Below are 16954 nucleotides of genomic sequence, written 5' to 3' on the forward strand. Positions count from 1 at the left end.
AATAAGCTCCGCCCCTCCACCGTCCCGCTGCCCCAAATCCTGTTACTGTGCTGTTACCAGACCACTGTGCAGTGGGTGCCGGACAGTTTCCTGACAGTCAGGATCCCGACAGTCATTACCCCGACGTCGGTATCCCGACAGTCAAAACCCCGACACTCGGGATCCACAACCCCCATAGAGGGAGAATAGAATAGGTGGTGAGCGTAGCAAGCCACTGTGCCCGCAGCATGGTGAGCTCAGCGAGCCTGCAAGGGGTTTTGTTGTGCTTGCCCCGCTGTCTGAGTCCAGCCAGTCGGGATCCCAACGTCGGGCTAATGACTGTCAAGATCCTGACTGTCGGGACCATATACCACACCCCTGTGTCTTTCCCCCCTAACTTGACATCTAAAATAGAGCCTGCTCAGCTACTTAGAGCTTTTGCAGCTCATCCTCTCTGCAGGACTCGCGCACGCAACACGTGACCCCAGTCGAAGACCGGCCGCTGACACAGTGTCCCATCTGGCAACAGAGCCCCCGGAGCCCGGTGCACCTGCAGCAGGATGAGCACATGCGCACCTCGGTACAAGCCGGAGAACTGGCCACCCGCGCCACATCCCTGCTTGCAAAGCCACGGCTGGGAACTAAGACTTACATACAGAGGCAGCTTGAAGAAAAGTGGCTTATCTTCCGGACCTCAGGTGCCTCCAGCTATAGGGAATGCAGCAGAGGCCTCTTCAGAGCTGATCGCAGTTCAAGCGGTTTACCTTATTTATTGAACATGTACGAGGGAAATATTGATAGAAAATCTGTATGGATTGTATCTGCAAAGCGGCTGGAGCCTAACCGACAGGAAGCCGGAGTTTGGGGGTGAACACCTGAAGTTTTCAGGGATTGTCCGGAAAAACGCAGGCAAGCCCAGGCGTTTTAAGAGAGGGTCTGTAATGTTAGCTGGAAAAATCATTGATACTTTGTAAATTGTGTATGGATTTGTGAGTGGATAGCAATTAGCGATCCATGTGCAATTCACTTGCAAATTTACATTGGGTGGGTTTTATTTCTATTGAGAGGGCAATGGATCATCTAAAAAAAAAGAACAAATCCAATTTTATGAGCAATAAGCCATTTTTCCAGCATGGACATAGTATAAAAAATATATAATCCCCCTCCATCCAAGGAACCCCCAACCAGCCTCCCCCACCACTGCACCCCACAAATGTCCAACTCTCCTGCTAACTCTCCTCCCATTCCCCTCCTCCATATACGGCACCCCGACCTTCCTCTGCACACAGGTTCACCTCTCGTCCTTTGAGCCGACATGTGCTGAAAGGCGGTATTTCCTACCCTACCATCCACTGGTGCCCAAAGGCATGGTGAGCGTAGCAAGCCGACGGACGCGGTACACTTAGATGGTGTCCATATTTTCCCATGAGGTGGAACCTCCACATTGGCCCTGCACAGTAATTCTCACAGAAATGCATTCTAGTTTGCAGGGGTATGTCAAAAACCCTACCACTGGCCCTGTCTCTGTCTAATGGTGGTAGGGGAGGGGGGGCAAAGGTGGCATAGAGAAATGAGTTCCCCCACCTCTGCATGACCACTTTAAGCCCTGCCAGTGGTGGATCCAGAGGATGGCAATTGGGAAAATCTCCCACTGTTGCACTGTGTGGCTGTGATCAGTTTGCCATCCCCCATCCCCCTGCTGTTTTTAATCTTTGCCATTATCAAAGATTTAATTTGCTGGGATCTGATTATAGTGTATGGCACATATGGATGTAGATTCACCGCTCCAGCAGACAATAGGAGACCAGCAGTGTGCAGCAAGCCAACGGCCACCGGCCGGGATACTTCAGTGTGAGACACGGACTGATGAATAAAACAAGAATAAAACCAAGAATACCAGAAATTTAGTCTTAGGCGCTAGAGGCTAAAGGGGTGTAACTTGCCACCCTACAGCCACCACATAAGAGGATTGCCAACCTCTAAAAACCACAAGAAAAAAAAAGAAATATGTGGGGCGCTCAAAGGTGAACAAGATGAATAACAATTTATTAAAACAAACAAGCAATACAAACACAAACAATACAATGTCTAAAAGCACATTAATTGATGTGACAGGGTTAATAGCACTGGGATGTGAACACAACCATATGCGTTAATCCTTTTCCTCATGGGAGAAATAGCTACTGTACCAAGTGGATCCCAATAGAGTTCTTATTTGGGGCTGAAATTGTCCAAAGAATTGACCATATGGATTTGAGTGAGTAGCTATTATGCGCACTTAGATTTAGCAATACGGCACTTAGCTTTGATGTGCAGGTACCCGTACAATTGGGGGCAAGGACTTCTGTCTAGATGGTGAGGTAGACAGTGTCCGTCCTGCCTCCCCAAGGCTCTTACGGCACGGCAGTGGATTCAAAAATAAGTGTCAGTCAAGTGACGAATGTGCGCCGCAGCGCTCGCTCACCCCGTATACCGCTCGGCTGTCCTGTGCTTGTGCAGGGATTCAGCAGGCTTGTACTGTCCCGATAGCAGCCGCCTCCTTAGTGCAGACCTCCCAGAGTGTATAGCTCACACGGCGCTCTGCCACTGCGTCTGTGGTGGTGGGTCGAAGTCTGCGGCTGGAGGATATGGTGTGTCCGGCTCTGTAGGTGACGGGTGATGCGGTAACGGGGGCGTCCTTTCAAATATCCTTTTGGAACGCGTTTCGCCGCACACAGGGCGGCTTTCTCAACCAGATATCTGGTAATATTACAAGTGCTTTTGTATTATTTTAAAACATTGTTGTAATCCACATGACAATCCACATAACAACGTTTCAAGACCTCTGCGGTCTTTTTATCAGGTCATACATCAAAGAAGATAAAGTGCAAAGTGAAATAGACAAACTGCACCATGCTGTTATTTAATATACTCATATTTATTGATTTTTATTATGGAAATCATATTTTTTAGTGTCAATTGGCTTTCTGCTATCTAAGCCCCTGATGAAGTCACGTAGTTGACGAAATGCGCTGGGCCTATTATATTACTGGAAAGACCAAAGCTTGAAAATAATTCTCAACACGTGTTGTACTAAATGCTTTTTATTTGTGCTTCATATACTGCCCATGGGGCATTGTTTTATTAAATTACAATTACTGTTTTAATGGTGTTCAAATTTTCTTAGCGCACCCTGAACATTTCTTTTAGCCCCTCAAAAGACAAGTAGAGCAGAGAGAGTAGAGCAAAAGACAATTAGAGTGCGCTCAATTCTAAAACTTAAACTGATACTAAAAGTACCAACCAGCAATAACAAAAATGACACTAATATGTCATCGTAAAATGTCACATTCAATATTTCTTCAATGTGTCTGATGCCAGCATCTATTCAGACAAGACACAGGATCCATTTTGCATTAAAACCATTTTCCCCGACAGCATTGAGCAGGGTATCTTGGCAGAAGGAGCCCGACTTCACAAGCTTTCGGGCTCGTTCTGCCGAGAACGGCCGGGTAGTGACGAGCTGCCGGCTGCAGCTCGCCTCTTCCCGGCCGCAACTCACGGCCCCCCTTATCATCCCACTGCACTTTGAATCCCGCCTGCGTGTTAGGCGGGCTCCTGGGCCAGTATAGAGGCTGCATCTGTCAGCAAGAATAAAAGGTGACTGCAATCTTACTACAGATTGAAACGTTGATCTCCATATTGGTGTCTGCCTGATATTTATTCAAGTCCTGAGTGCCGCACACTACTGCTCTACTATATATATGTATACAAACACATACACACACAAATGCAAGGTGTCTTTCGTCATTAGGAAGCACACAGAAAAATACATACAAGCTTACTTTATACTCTTTACCCAGAAAGAGGTGTGCTCTCCGGGAGGAGCTGGAAACAGGTCACGTGACCAGAGTAGCAAGATTTGCGTATTGCTGATGCTGCCATTACAGATCCCCAGTGGTTAGCACACTTGCCGCTACCAAACTCGATCCCTGGAGAGAAAGACAAAAAGATAATATAACACGGATAGTGAATCTTGTATTATGAGGACAGTATTCATAACTATTAAATAACCTTCATAGCATGATTACCCTTACATGACAACATTAAAGTTGATCAATGAACAATAACCAATAGAGAATGTCAATTTCCCAAATGTGAAGGATAATATTGATGAATTATATTAAAAATGTAAAGAGATCCTCTCATTAAGTCCATGAGGCGCAACATTATTTAATCTGTAAATCCAGCAAGCTTCCTGTTTAATTGTTGCTGATCAATGATCCACGCTACCCATTAATAAGGTGATACCGTCAATTATTTTACAGCGCAAAGTTGTTAGCTGGTGACCAAAGTTTTGGAAATGTGCCCCCAAAGGCTGATCCATGAGTTTATCTGCAATTGCCGCCTTACTCACCGAACAGTGTCATGCCATTCTTTCTTTGAATGTTCATGATGAAGTAGTCAGGGCCACTGAGAAGGGGGGGGGGAGCGGGTACTAATTACCCAGGCATGTTGGAGGGGTCTGGCGGGGGCCCTGGTCTGACCCCCCCTCCCCCTCCCTGGCAGCAGCAAACAAGTCTACAGCATGTGCTGAACTGACAGCAGGCTCAGCATGAGTGTCTGACAGCGTGAGAGCTCATACTGAGCCTACTGTCAGCACAGCACATGCTGTAGGTGTGTGCTGCTTCTGCAGGGGGGGGGGGGGCGCGACAATACCCCCCCCCCCCCCCCCCCCCCGACTTTAGAGTGTTTTTTTTCACCCCCTGTAAACATTAGAATTATACCGGGATCTGGCATACCTCTCGGCAGCCCTGGACGTAGTCAAACTTACAAGGGCAAATGATGACGTACACTACAAATTTTGTGTTGCAGGATACTTCATGGTTTATGGTGTATTCTTTACTAGAATGAGGATGGGGAAAACTGTGACCCGTAAGCATGAAACGCCAAATCACACACGATAATGGTAACATCCTGTTTTTTTTTATAGATGGTATTATAGTCCCTAACATCTTTACGTACAAGCATGTCACAATTATTCCAATTTCTTCTGCAACATGTCATTGGGCGTAATTTTTGTAATGCTGCTAATTCTTTGTCCATGGTGATAATTGGCCTAGTTGCCCAACATGCCTGGGGTATGGCAGCACTTGATTTGTCAAAGGAAGTCACACATACAAAATGATCCTCAGACCTTTGACCCTGTTTCGGATGTAACGGCTCTTCACATATCAAAGATAAAACTTGCTTCTAAATTGCTTGTAAATCTTTACTATAGTGTTCCGTTCCAGGAATTTTCTTATGATGACATCCAATTGTTTAGGTAGTTTGTCAGCTTTACTTCTGCCGCTCGTAACATTTGTAAATAAGGCAATCACTTTTTAAAAGGGGGTTGATGTTGGCTTCCCCTGACTAATATGGTATTTCTGTCCGCTATATAGAAGTATTATTTACCCATTCATTGAGGCTGATCGATACATCCAAAAAGTCAATGGTGGCGTCACTCCATCTATACGTGAGCTTAAAAGGAGAATCCGGTTGATTAATTTGTTCCATCATGTGTTCAAACAGCATAGGTCCACTGTGCCACAACATCAAGAGATCATCTATATACCAAACAATAAGGATACAAATTTGTAAGGAGATGATTGAACTCACAAACTGCTGCACTGTGTCCACCAAGGGTTACCAATCCTACGTGAAACAATTTATAGCCAGAAAGATGTGCACAATTGCGCTGTTTTAGACATGCATATTTTTCAAACTTCCTCTCAGTCAATGGGCAATTCCCATGGATATGAAGGATTCACGAATGTGGGAAAGAGAGAATGGTCAGTGGACGATTTCTGGATAATAAAATCACAGAAACTCCCAACACTTCATGACTGACCTTTCAACCTTGCCCTATTTGCACGTAAAGGTTTATTGGTACTTGTGGAGTATCACGGCTCCCATTGTATGGTATCGTATGCCATATGTAGTGGCATACGATGGTATACGATGCGATGCGATTTTTACTGATTTTTGAGCATTTTTGGTCAAAAATCGTATGCGATCGCATCGGATGCCATACGATGCGATGCAATGGCATATGTTTTTAATCTTAAATGCATCCAAATGCATTAAAATTAGTATGAAACATGTTAATTGGCCCCCAAATGTCATTTTTCACTGTGTACCACCCCAATATCAACGCCAACCCGAAGCGTGGCGAGCGCAGCGGTACGCGTCCTACGACCTTTTCATACCCCCACTATCCACGTCGGCGTGGAGTTGAGAATAGAAAGTGTGGCGAGCATAGCGAGCCACCGAGCCCGAAGCGTGGCGAGCGCAGCGAGCCCCGCGAGGGGACGCGGATACCTGTGAAGCCCGCGAGGGGACGCGCATAGCTGTGAAGGTATCCGCGTCCCCTCGCGGGGCTCGCTGCGCTTCGGGCACGGTGGCTCGCTGCGCTCGCCACACTTTCTATTCACAACTCCACGCCGATGTGGATAGTGGGGGTATGAAAAGGTCGTAGGACGTGTACCGCCGCCGCTCGCCACGCTTCGGGTTGACGTTGATAGTGGGGGTGGTACACTATGAAAAATGGCATTTGGGGGCATTTCACAAGTTTACTACACATTTCAATGCATTTGGATGCATTTCAGTGCAAAATCGGGTGCGATCGCATCGCATGCGATTTGATCGTATGCGATGCGATTTTTTAGCATACGATCAGCATACAATCAAGGTCGTGGGAGCCGTGATACTCCACAAGTACCGGTTTATTTTATTCCATTCAGGTCACATGCTCATAGGTACCAAAAGCTCACCTTTTCAAAGTGCCCTATATTCACAAAGCGGTATCTTTGTTGTGGACCATGGATCCCCACCGGCAGGTATGGAATAAGCGAGGAATCCAATGTAAAAACACAGCAGGATTTTATTTTCCACATTTACAATAAAAGTTCCAAAAAAACGAATAAAAATCTAATGGTTGCTGGGTCTTGTAACATCAACTTAATCTCACCCGGGTTGGAGAACAAGATGGGTGCCACACAGATGGAAAGGTAGCTGGGGACTTCAGGACACATGGATAGTTGTACTCCTCCTCACCAACACGTTTCGGGACGTCCCTTAGTGGCCCTTTTTCCAAGGTATGGAGGGACATCTACCCTGTCAGGAGAGTCTCCTGAAGAAGTCCAGAGGGATGAAACGCGTTGAGAGGGACCATTTGCTATTATTACTGTGATGGATGGATGACAACCGTGTGTGCATCACCACCAGATAAGCTCATTTTGCTTTTATATATTGTACGGATTTTAATTTGTGTCATTTGCGGTGTGAATAAATTTTGTTTAACATATTGCACTAGTCCATCTTCCCTGTACTCTCTCCCTACATGTATGTGCCGCAATTTACATTAAGGAGTGGATTAAGAAGGGAGGCTTTGGAATTCCTTGAAAGCTGTTGAGTAGTCGCTGGGACTTTCTTGATAAGACGCGCATAGAGCAGTGGTGGAAAACCACCCTATACGGTACACCTTTAAGATTGGGGGTGTTGGTCTGTCTACATGTGGTGAAGGGAGACGAAACTGGTTCAGAAAATACTACACTATAGGCGCCCATCTCACCCTTTTTTTTCAGATTTTCTACACATAGGGTTCACGAGAACGAGAACCCATAGGAGAGGTGCTGCCACCCTAAAGGAAAGAGGGAAGTGTATATAAGACCTAACACAAATTGGTGTGAAGAACCTTTAACATCCAAAGATCAGGGGACTACCAGCGCTAGTACCACCATATACATCTATATATATATATATATATATATATATATATGGAATAGCGGACCACAGTGATATGTCCTGTATTGCTTTTATAATTAATTTGCACATTTCTTCATAACTTAAAAAGTAGATGAAAAATAATGTTTCCACCTACTTTAAGGAATGTATAATGGATCCCTTAATGTCAAATACTTCACCCCTGGTGCGTTTATTCACAAAGCTAAATTGTTGGTTCTGCTAAATTGTGATGGATGCCATGGTTTATACAGTATGTAGATTGTCACATTTACTGGTGCCAGACATTTATATATTTATATATGATCACGTAACAAGTATTCAGTATTTTCAGTGAGAGTAAAAGGCAGTTCCACTGCCCACTATAATACATTACAATCTTCTTGTGGTCTTTCCAGACAACAAGATGTATCAAGCTTCAAAAAGTGATCAAATAGAGAGTGATAAACAGATAGCCAATCAGCTTCTAACTGCCATATTACAGGCTGGGTTTGAAAAACGACAGGTAGGAGCTGATTGGCTAGTGGTTTATCACTCTCCACTTTATAACTTTTTTAAACTTGATACATCTGTCCCTGTGGGTCCTAAACCTCTCACCACTATCTCTATTCTCATGTTCTCCTTCCCCACTGCAGGCAGAATTACTTTACTTACTAATTACACTTTTAGGGGTAAAGTTACTAAGATGGGAGTTTGTTGCCCATATCAAACAATCAGATTCTACTTCTATTTATTTAGCACCTTCAAGAAGGTAATATAATCTGATTGGCAAAATCCTATCGTAGTAAATGTACCCTTAAGAAGGGAAAAGAATAGGGGAGAGATGAAGGGACCAGTGAGGACCACTCATCACTGCCTGCAGTGAGCACACACACAATCATTGGCTCTTTACCCCAGAGGTTCCCAAATGCGCTCCTCAAGGCATCCTAACTGTCCAGGTTTTAAGTATAGCCATGTTTGGCCACAGCTGACTTAATTTGTACCTCCGTTTATTTGATTTAACCACCTGTGCAGATCCATAGATAGCTAAGAAACCTGGATGTTACAGTGCCTTGCGGATCGTGTTTGGGAACCTCTGCATTGCCCAAATATGAAACACAGAAGTTTTCCTTTGGCCAACACAAAGAAAGAAAACAATTGAGTATAGATTTCCTTTGAAGTGAAAGCATCATGAAACTTTAAATCTATGTGTGTATTATTAAGCAGATCATTTTAAACTCACCCTTTCAATAAATGATCAGTCACTGTATCAGACATGCAGCCTTATACTGCAACACGCTTCCCAAACCACATCATTTATTTATTAACAGTTTCTTATATAGCACACACAGATTCTGCAGCGCTGTACAGAGAATATTTGAACATTCACATCAGTCCCTGCCCCAGATGAGCTTACAATCTATATTCCCTACCACATGTACACGCACACACAGACATTCCAGGGTTCATTTTTGTTGGGAGCCAATTCGCCTACCAGTATATTTTTGGATTGTGGGAGGAAGCCGGAGTACCCGGAGGAAACCCACGCAAGCACAGGGTGAATATACAAACTCCGCAGTTAGAGCCATGGTGGGGATCGAACCCATGACCTCATGCACATGAAGCTCAGAAAATGTAAGGTTAGTGGCGGGTGTATACCATTATCGATCTAAGAAATACCATTCTTGCCACAGGGTCAGAGGCAGCCAATCCCTTCTGTCCTAATATTACATTGTTAATGTCTAAATACAAGTATTGCAATGTACAGGTACCGGCATGCTGGAATTGAGATATACAGGAAGAACACAGAACGGGAAGAACAATAGTATCTTTCCTTAAGATAGAAATTCTCTATGGGACTATCCATTATTATCGTAATCATTTATTTATGCAGCACTACCAATTATGCAGCTGTGCACGTCGAATGTTGTGGAATTCTTATGAGTCTAAATTCCCTAACACAGACCCAGTAAGTGCATTCCAGTCAGCAGCCAATTAGCCTAGCAGTACTGTGTGTTGTTTTTTTTTGAAGTTTTAGAGGAAACCAGACACAGGGGAGTTTATGTACTAAGATGGAAGTTCTATTGAAGATGTGATGGTGCTATGGGCAACCTTTCAGAATTTACTTCTTATGTATTTAGTACCTTATAGAACAGTGATTTTCAACCTTTTTACCTTGCGGCACACTAAATAAGATTTTAAAATTGACAAGGCACACCATGAGATCCCCACAGGGCAAGAAAAAAAACAACTATTGGCCCCCATATAAAAAAACAATCACACTGGTCCCCACAGGTAACACAATAAAACACATTGGGGCAGATGTACTAACCCCCCCCCCCCCTTTTGCGCTTCAGAAATAACGTCCCGCTTCTCCTGCATAACGAGGAGAAGCGGGCACTCGTTACTGGGGAGATGTATTAACATCCCCCATGCCGATAAGGAGAGCCGTTATCCCCAGCGTTAATGGCTCTCCTTATCGGCTCCCTCGCCGCCCCGCACATGCGCACTCGCCCCCCCTGCCCAGCTTACTGGGCATGCGTGAGATCTCGCAAAAAACGTGAGATCTCCAGCGCAGCCCAAGCCAGAAGCAGGGCTAGCGTTGTCCCCACAGTGGGGGATAGGACAACGCTAGCCCTGAGCTGCCGAAGCGGCCGGGGCGAATTAACGCCTTAAAGGCTGTTAATACATCGCCCCGGCCGCTAATCCCTGGGGGGGATTGCAGGGACAGCCCCGCCGAGCGTAACTTGGCGGGCTGTCACTAGCGCACGTTAAGTGCGCTAGTAATACATTAGGGATAGACGTAATCCCCCCCAGTTAACCAGCGTTAAGTGCATTTTTGCACTTAACGCTGGTTGATACATCTGCCCCATTGGCCCTTTACATGAAAAGAGACCAGTAAATAACAGTTGAACTGGTGGTGCTGTAAACTGATTTGGGCACCTCTAGATCTGGGGGCGCACTTGAGAACAGCTCAAGGCACACTAGTGTGCCACAGCACAGTGGTTGAAAACACTGGTTCTAGAAGATAAAATAAACAATCTGATTGGTTGCCCAAAGCAACATTCCATCTTCAATAGAACTCCCATTTTAGTAAATAAACCCCTGAAAGAACATGCACAATCCCAAGGCTGTCAGGCAGCAGTGCTAACCGCTATGCCACAGTGCTAACATTATTAGTACAAGAGGCCAGATGTATCATGCTTGACAAAGTGATAAAGTGCAGAGTTATAAACAACCAGCCAATCAGCTCCTACCTGACATTTTTCAAACCCTCCCTGTAATATGACAGGCAGGAGCTGATTGGCTGGTTGTTTATCACTCTCCATTTTATCACTTTATGAAGCTTGATACGTCTGGCCCTGAGCGAGGGGGGGGGTAAGGAGGTGATTTGGACCAGAATGTCTGTTTGCTAAAACTGTGGAACTGAAAACATATTTAGTTACTGAATATGGACTAGAGGCCTGATTCAGACCGGATCGCTCACCTGCAGATTTGCAGATGACTGCACCTAGTTAGCCACCAGCCAACAAGAGAGAAAACCTGCCCTGTGTAAATCCGCTATCCTGTCCCGCTTCCATACACAATTCACTCCCCATCAAATGATTTTTCCAGTCTGTGCAAATATGAGTAACGCTGACCCTTCCACAACTCTGACACAGAGACAGGCTGATCGAAACGCCTGGGCGCGCCTGCTTTTTTGACAGTCCCAGAAAATAGCAGGTTACCATCCGCAAATGCTGACTTCCCGTCCATGAAATTGCGAGGGGAAGGTGATTAGATATTCTTCCTATTTCTGTCGCTATTTGGCTTCTGTACGCATGAGATCGGTAAGCATATGCGGTTATTCAATAATCGAATGGATTGCAAATTCGCACAACAGTTATCAAGTCTGAATATCCCCCGTAAGTTCGGCCATTTTCACAAAGTATAAAGCTGCCTTTTCCATTCATCACTGATAACATACAGAAAGGCATGCTGGATGTGACCTCCCGTGCCCCAGATTGGCCGCACACTGTGTGCCTCATTATACAAAATATATCGTACAAGGATTCAGCACTCTGGTCAGCACCCTGGCTCCCGAATTGACAGCTGACTGTGTCTTATGGTTCTGCCGAAGATCTTATGTCCTTAGGTCAATAGATGCAGGATTCTGTCTGACAGCTAATGAGAGATATACTGAAATCTATGGATGTATGTTTCTTTCTTTCCAGATGTCTGCAGAGGGTGGATCAATATGCACTTTGTACATAGGAGAATTACTGCTCTGGCAGAGAAAAGATTTATTCAATATACAAAGCAAAGTATCTAACATTTGTGTTTTCAAGACCAATTACAGCAAACCTATCTTCTGCAAGTGTTTACCTATGTTTTGTTTGGTACATAATGAGCTGGTGTTCGCTAGCCGCTACGCAGTACCCCGGAGATACCGATATGTGTACTGTACACTTCAAAGAGAATATCTTTTGTCCATGATTACTGTTAATTGATTATAACTCAAAATCTCATTATCTTACTTATATCAGATTGCTGCATATGCCTGCACACAATTTATTCACTAGGCGAATTTGTGATCAGCTCAAGAAGAGGAATTCTCCACAAACATGTCAGGAGTAAAGTGGCCAATGCACCAGCAGGGGGCAATCTCCCGACCCGTCAATTCCACCGTTCTGTTGCCCAGGCATCAATAATTGGTGATCCATTGGCGGATCAGGGAAATGTAACATGTTCAAAATTTCACATTTCCACTGGGATTTTTACACAGGATTAATATACCCGATCCACCGGCGCAACAGTCAGGGGTTTGTGGATTGTCCCAATACACCTCGATTCCTCTGATGAAACTTTCAATGTCATGCAGTGGCTTTAACTAGGATGTTATTGTACAGGGTTTTTATAAAAAGTAATGAGACTTTTTTTTTTCTTATGTGACTGTACGTCGCAGTGTACATGCTCCAGGTGGGTTCGATGCATCAGTCGCCTACGATTAGGGAGGCCAATCCCGGGATTGGCGGGATCCCGGGATTTAGGCCTAAAATCGACAGGATTTGAATCCCGGGATTGAAGGTTTCAATCCCGGGATTTCTGGATTAGTATCCCAGTGCTAAATGTACTTTTTTTTTAAAGCCGGGCAGCGCTGAGCACTTTAGAATGGCTCAGATGCTGCCCGGCTGTCTGCTCCGTACCCCCCGGTGGCCGATTGGTCCGCTCTCCACTGTGTGCAGGTGCTCTGTGATGACAGGCATGACGGCGCCCAGGCTGTGCAGCGTGACCCCTGACATCATGCCACGCTGCGCAGCCCGTCCGCCGCCATGCCTGTCAGTGCACTAAATTCAGCACAAGCACACAATCGCTCAGCCGCCCGCCCGCCCCGCCGCTGGATGGATGGAGGAACATCGCTCCTGCTGCTGCCTGTCACCACTACCTCTGTAAGTGACAACGCAGGGCAGGGGGATGGGGAAGAGTGGCGGGCGGGCAGGCGGGGCGAAGTAAGAGGGCATTAATATTGATATTTGGGGGGCGGGTCATTTTTTTTTTTTTTTTATTAGGGAGGCCAATCCCAGGATTCCCGGGATCCCGGGATTGAGCATTTTTCAATCCCGAATCCCGGAATTGAAAAAATGCCCCGGGATTGGCCTCCCTACCTACGATCTTCCGGGTAGTTCATATTGTGGTTTTAGTGGACCCCTGTCCCTAGGCTCGGTTGATGCTAAAAAAGGCAATGTTCTATCGGACGGCGCTACGCCATTCAATTCTGTGTGGGACTCAGAAAATCGGCTATGGAGACATTAGCCATAATCCATGCATTGCCACCAATTGGAAGCTGCATCATGACAATGCACCAAGCCACACCTGCTTCGTAGTCAACAACTACCTGGCCTGGATTGGCATCGCAATGATTCCCAAGCCCCCCTACAGTCCTGATCTGGCCCACGGTGCACTTTTTCCTGTTCCCCCAAGTGAAAACAGCCCTCAAAATACAGCGCCATGGGGCCGTAGCAGAGGTCAACGTGGCTTTGATGCGCTGCTTGAAGGACGTTCAGGAAAAGGACTTCCAGGGCACCATCCAAGCGTGGACAACTCGTTGGCCGAAGTGTGTCGACGCACAAGGGTCTTATTTTGAAGAATTTTCGGTACTTGTTTCCTAGCACGGCCACAATCTTATGGATCGTGTACCTTTAAGTTAAGGTACACGATCCATACGATGGACCCGATTTCCTTTGAAATCAGGTCCATTTTGCCGGCTAGGAGACAATATCGGGGGCATCGCGTCGGTCGGGACCATTAACATTGGTCCCGACGCGACCGACGCGATGCCCCCGATATTTCCATAGGCTTCAATGTTAAAAAATATTTTAACATTGAAATCGTGTCGGGAAAGGTAAAATATCGGGGGCATCGCGTCGGTCGGGACCATTAACATAGGTCCCGACGCGATGCCCCCGATTTTTCCATAGGCTTCAATGTTAAAATATTTTTTAACATTGAAATCGTGAAAAAATGTGAAAAATGTGAAATGGGCCAATATGACCCATTTCACATTATAGATGTCCCCGTCGTCACCCCACGATAGACGCCAACCCGAAGCGTGGCGAGTGCAGCGAGCCCGCGAGGGGCGGCGGTGCGCGTCCTCCGACCTTTTCATTCCCCTACTATCCACGTCGGCGTGGAGTTGAGAATAGAATAGTGTGGCGAGCGCAGCGAGCCACCGAGCCCGAAGCGTGGCGAGCGCAGCGAGCCCCGCGAGGGGACGCGTATAACTTCACAGGTATACGCGTCCCCTCGCGGGGCTCGCTGCGCTCGCCACGCTTCGGGCTCGGTGGCTCGCCACACTATTCTATTCTCAACTCCACGCTGACGTGGATAGTAGGGGAATGAAAAGGTCGGAGGACGCGCACCGCCGCCCCTCGCGGGCTCGCTGCGCTCGCCACGCTTCGGGATGGCGTCTATCGTGGGGTGGGGTGTACGCCGTTACATTTGGGGGGGTTGGGAATATTTTTACATTGAATCCAATGTAAAATCGGTTCATTCAAAAAAAAAAATCGGGTCCAAAATCGGTCAGTCGCGTCGATCGCATCGCATGCGATCGACCCGATTTTTCCGACACGACCACCCCGATGTAAATCGGTGTGGCCGTGCTAGGAAACAAGTACCGAATTTTCATTGTTTTTAGTGATATCTTCAATAAATATTTTTCCCTGAATTTGGTCTCATTACTTTTTATACAAACCCTGTAATTTTGTTTCTATGAACATGGCACGCTGTCAATAAATATACTTGGGGTATATCACTCTCATAAACATCATGTGCTATTTTCTACATTATTGACAGTTCTAAATGAAATACTAATGTTTTTGTGTCAATATTCGACCAACGAGTGGTTTGATTATATCCCTGGTCAGTTTGGGCAACTGGCCCCACCCAACATCAGGGGCCCCTTCACTATTTTATCCACTGCTGCTTTGGCATGAAATTTTATAATATAATAAGAGTTATGCCGGCAATAATCTCACTATGGTTCTGCAACCCAGTCCCCAAACCACTGTTAAAGCAGTAAGTGATGGCGCTTGTGATCATGATGCTGGCACCGGTATACTGTCAGCCAACATTCCAATCGGTTAGCATGCGGAGAGCATAATCTTGCTGCTGGGAAAGGGAAGGGGGGGGGGGGGTATGTTTAGTCACTACAGAGGGGACTTTTAGGGTTAGGCTCCAGGGGCGGGGGTTGAGAGGTTAGGCAGTTGCAAGGGAGGGGGTTAGGGTACTACAGAGCCTCTATCACGGTTCTGCATATTGGTATGCTGGGGTCAGTCTTTTGGATATCGTATGCATCCCATATGTAGATGGTGTAAGCAGTGCAGTCATAAGCACTAAAACTAACCCCTGTTGCTGAATACTAGATGAATGCCATAACCCCTACAGCGAGTCCTAAAATGAGGTATAATACGGTCCCCAGGGTGTCCTAATACTCCAAATGATAAGGATAGCCAAGATGAAGCAGAGAGGATTACATCAATTTGACATTGGTTTTATAAATGTCATCTATGACCAAGCATGGCTATCCATAAAACCTGCTAGGTATGATTACTGACCGAGTTTGGGAACCTCCACCCCCAACTCACCTGCTCTCTGCTCACTGGTCAGAGTGAACGCTTCATGCAGGCAGGGACCACCAGTGAGAAGGCAGGACGACCAGAGAGGAGACAGGCCCACCAGGGAGGTGGCAGGCAGGGTCCACCAGGGAAAAGTAAGGGGCCACTGTAACAGCAGGCTGTAAGAGTCATTACCGGAAATATATGGGGATGATGGGGATCCGATACTCTGCCGGACTCCTGTGACCTTGTCACGTCCACACTACTGACGACTCGCTCTCGCTCACCTCTGCAGCTCTCTCTCCGGCCGCTAGAGGGCGTTTGCTTTGCTGCCGCCACGACGGACGTCCGCATTGCCTGGTGGTGGCTGCCGATGGGCGGAGCAATGCGGACGGGGCGTTGTGCAGACCGCGTGGGCAGCGCGGGAAGATAATTGGCGGGAAGACGGCGACTCTCCGGTTGTGCTGTGCCATGATCTCTCCACACTGTCAGGTCGTACTGTACTCCACCTTGTCACCTGTGTTGTATGTCGTAGATGTAGGAACCTCAGACCCCTCCCCCATATCATTGTTCTACAGGGACAGGTATGGAAGACCCCCATCATATCACAAAAACACTAGCACTACATTTTTTTTATAATTGCTCTCCCATACACCATCTACTTCAGAATTGTGCAAGGTCCGTCCCATCCCAAGAGACCAAGGGACACCTAGAATAGGAGAGGTGACCACCAGGAAGGGGATAGGGTTGGCCGCTGATCATCAATGGTTAAATGATAATATTAGATGGCTTTGGCATCAATTGAACCCCCCCCCCCAATGTTCCGTAGTCCGTTGGATTTTTAATTTATGCTATCAGGGTCCAAAATTGGTGTTATTATCGATGGTGACCAATTACCCACCAATGGCTGTCCCTAGAGTGAGTTAAATATGGGCGGGGGGAGGGGGGTGACAGAACAGCAGAGAGGGAGCATGTCTGTCTTGACAGTGGGGAGGGGGGTTTCAGAAGCTGAGGAGACACGGAATATGGCACCTCGGAATATGCCACCTCACGGTGGCATTATACTACTATAATAACTATACCATGAGAACAGAAACGCAAAACTTTCCTCCCACCCCATATAAGAATTACGTCATAGC

The 16954-nt window shown here is 46.4% G+C and overlaps 1 long non-coding RNA gene across 1 annotated transcript in view; it reads right to left on the bottom strand.

Annotated features, from left to right (window-relative positions):
- Positions 1 to 16224, bottom strand: part of LOC146027141 (uncharacterized) — a 40616-nt gene extending 24392 nt beyond the window's left edge. Inside the window, exons 1-3 of the long non-coding RNA XR_014454702.1 lie at positions 16011 to 16224; positions 5416 to 5567; positions 3804 to 3950 (exon numbers count right to left, since the gene is read on the bottom strand). This is a non-coding gene — a long non-coding RNA (uncharacterized LOC146027141). The remainder of the gene's footprint in view (positions 1 to 3803; positions 3951 to 5415; positions 5568 to 16010) is intronic.
- Between the last annotated feature and the right edge of the window lie 730 nt (positions 16225 to 16954).

Source organism: Crinia signifera, chromosome 8 (genome assembly GCF_055691185.1).
Source record: "Crinia signifera chromosome 8, ASM5569118v1, whole genome shotgun sequence".
In the NCBI taxonomy this organism is placed as follows: domain Eukaryota; kingdom Metazoa; phylum Chordata; class Amphibia; order Anura; family Myobatrachidae; genus Crinia; species Crinia signifera.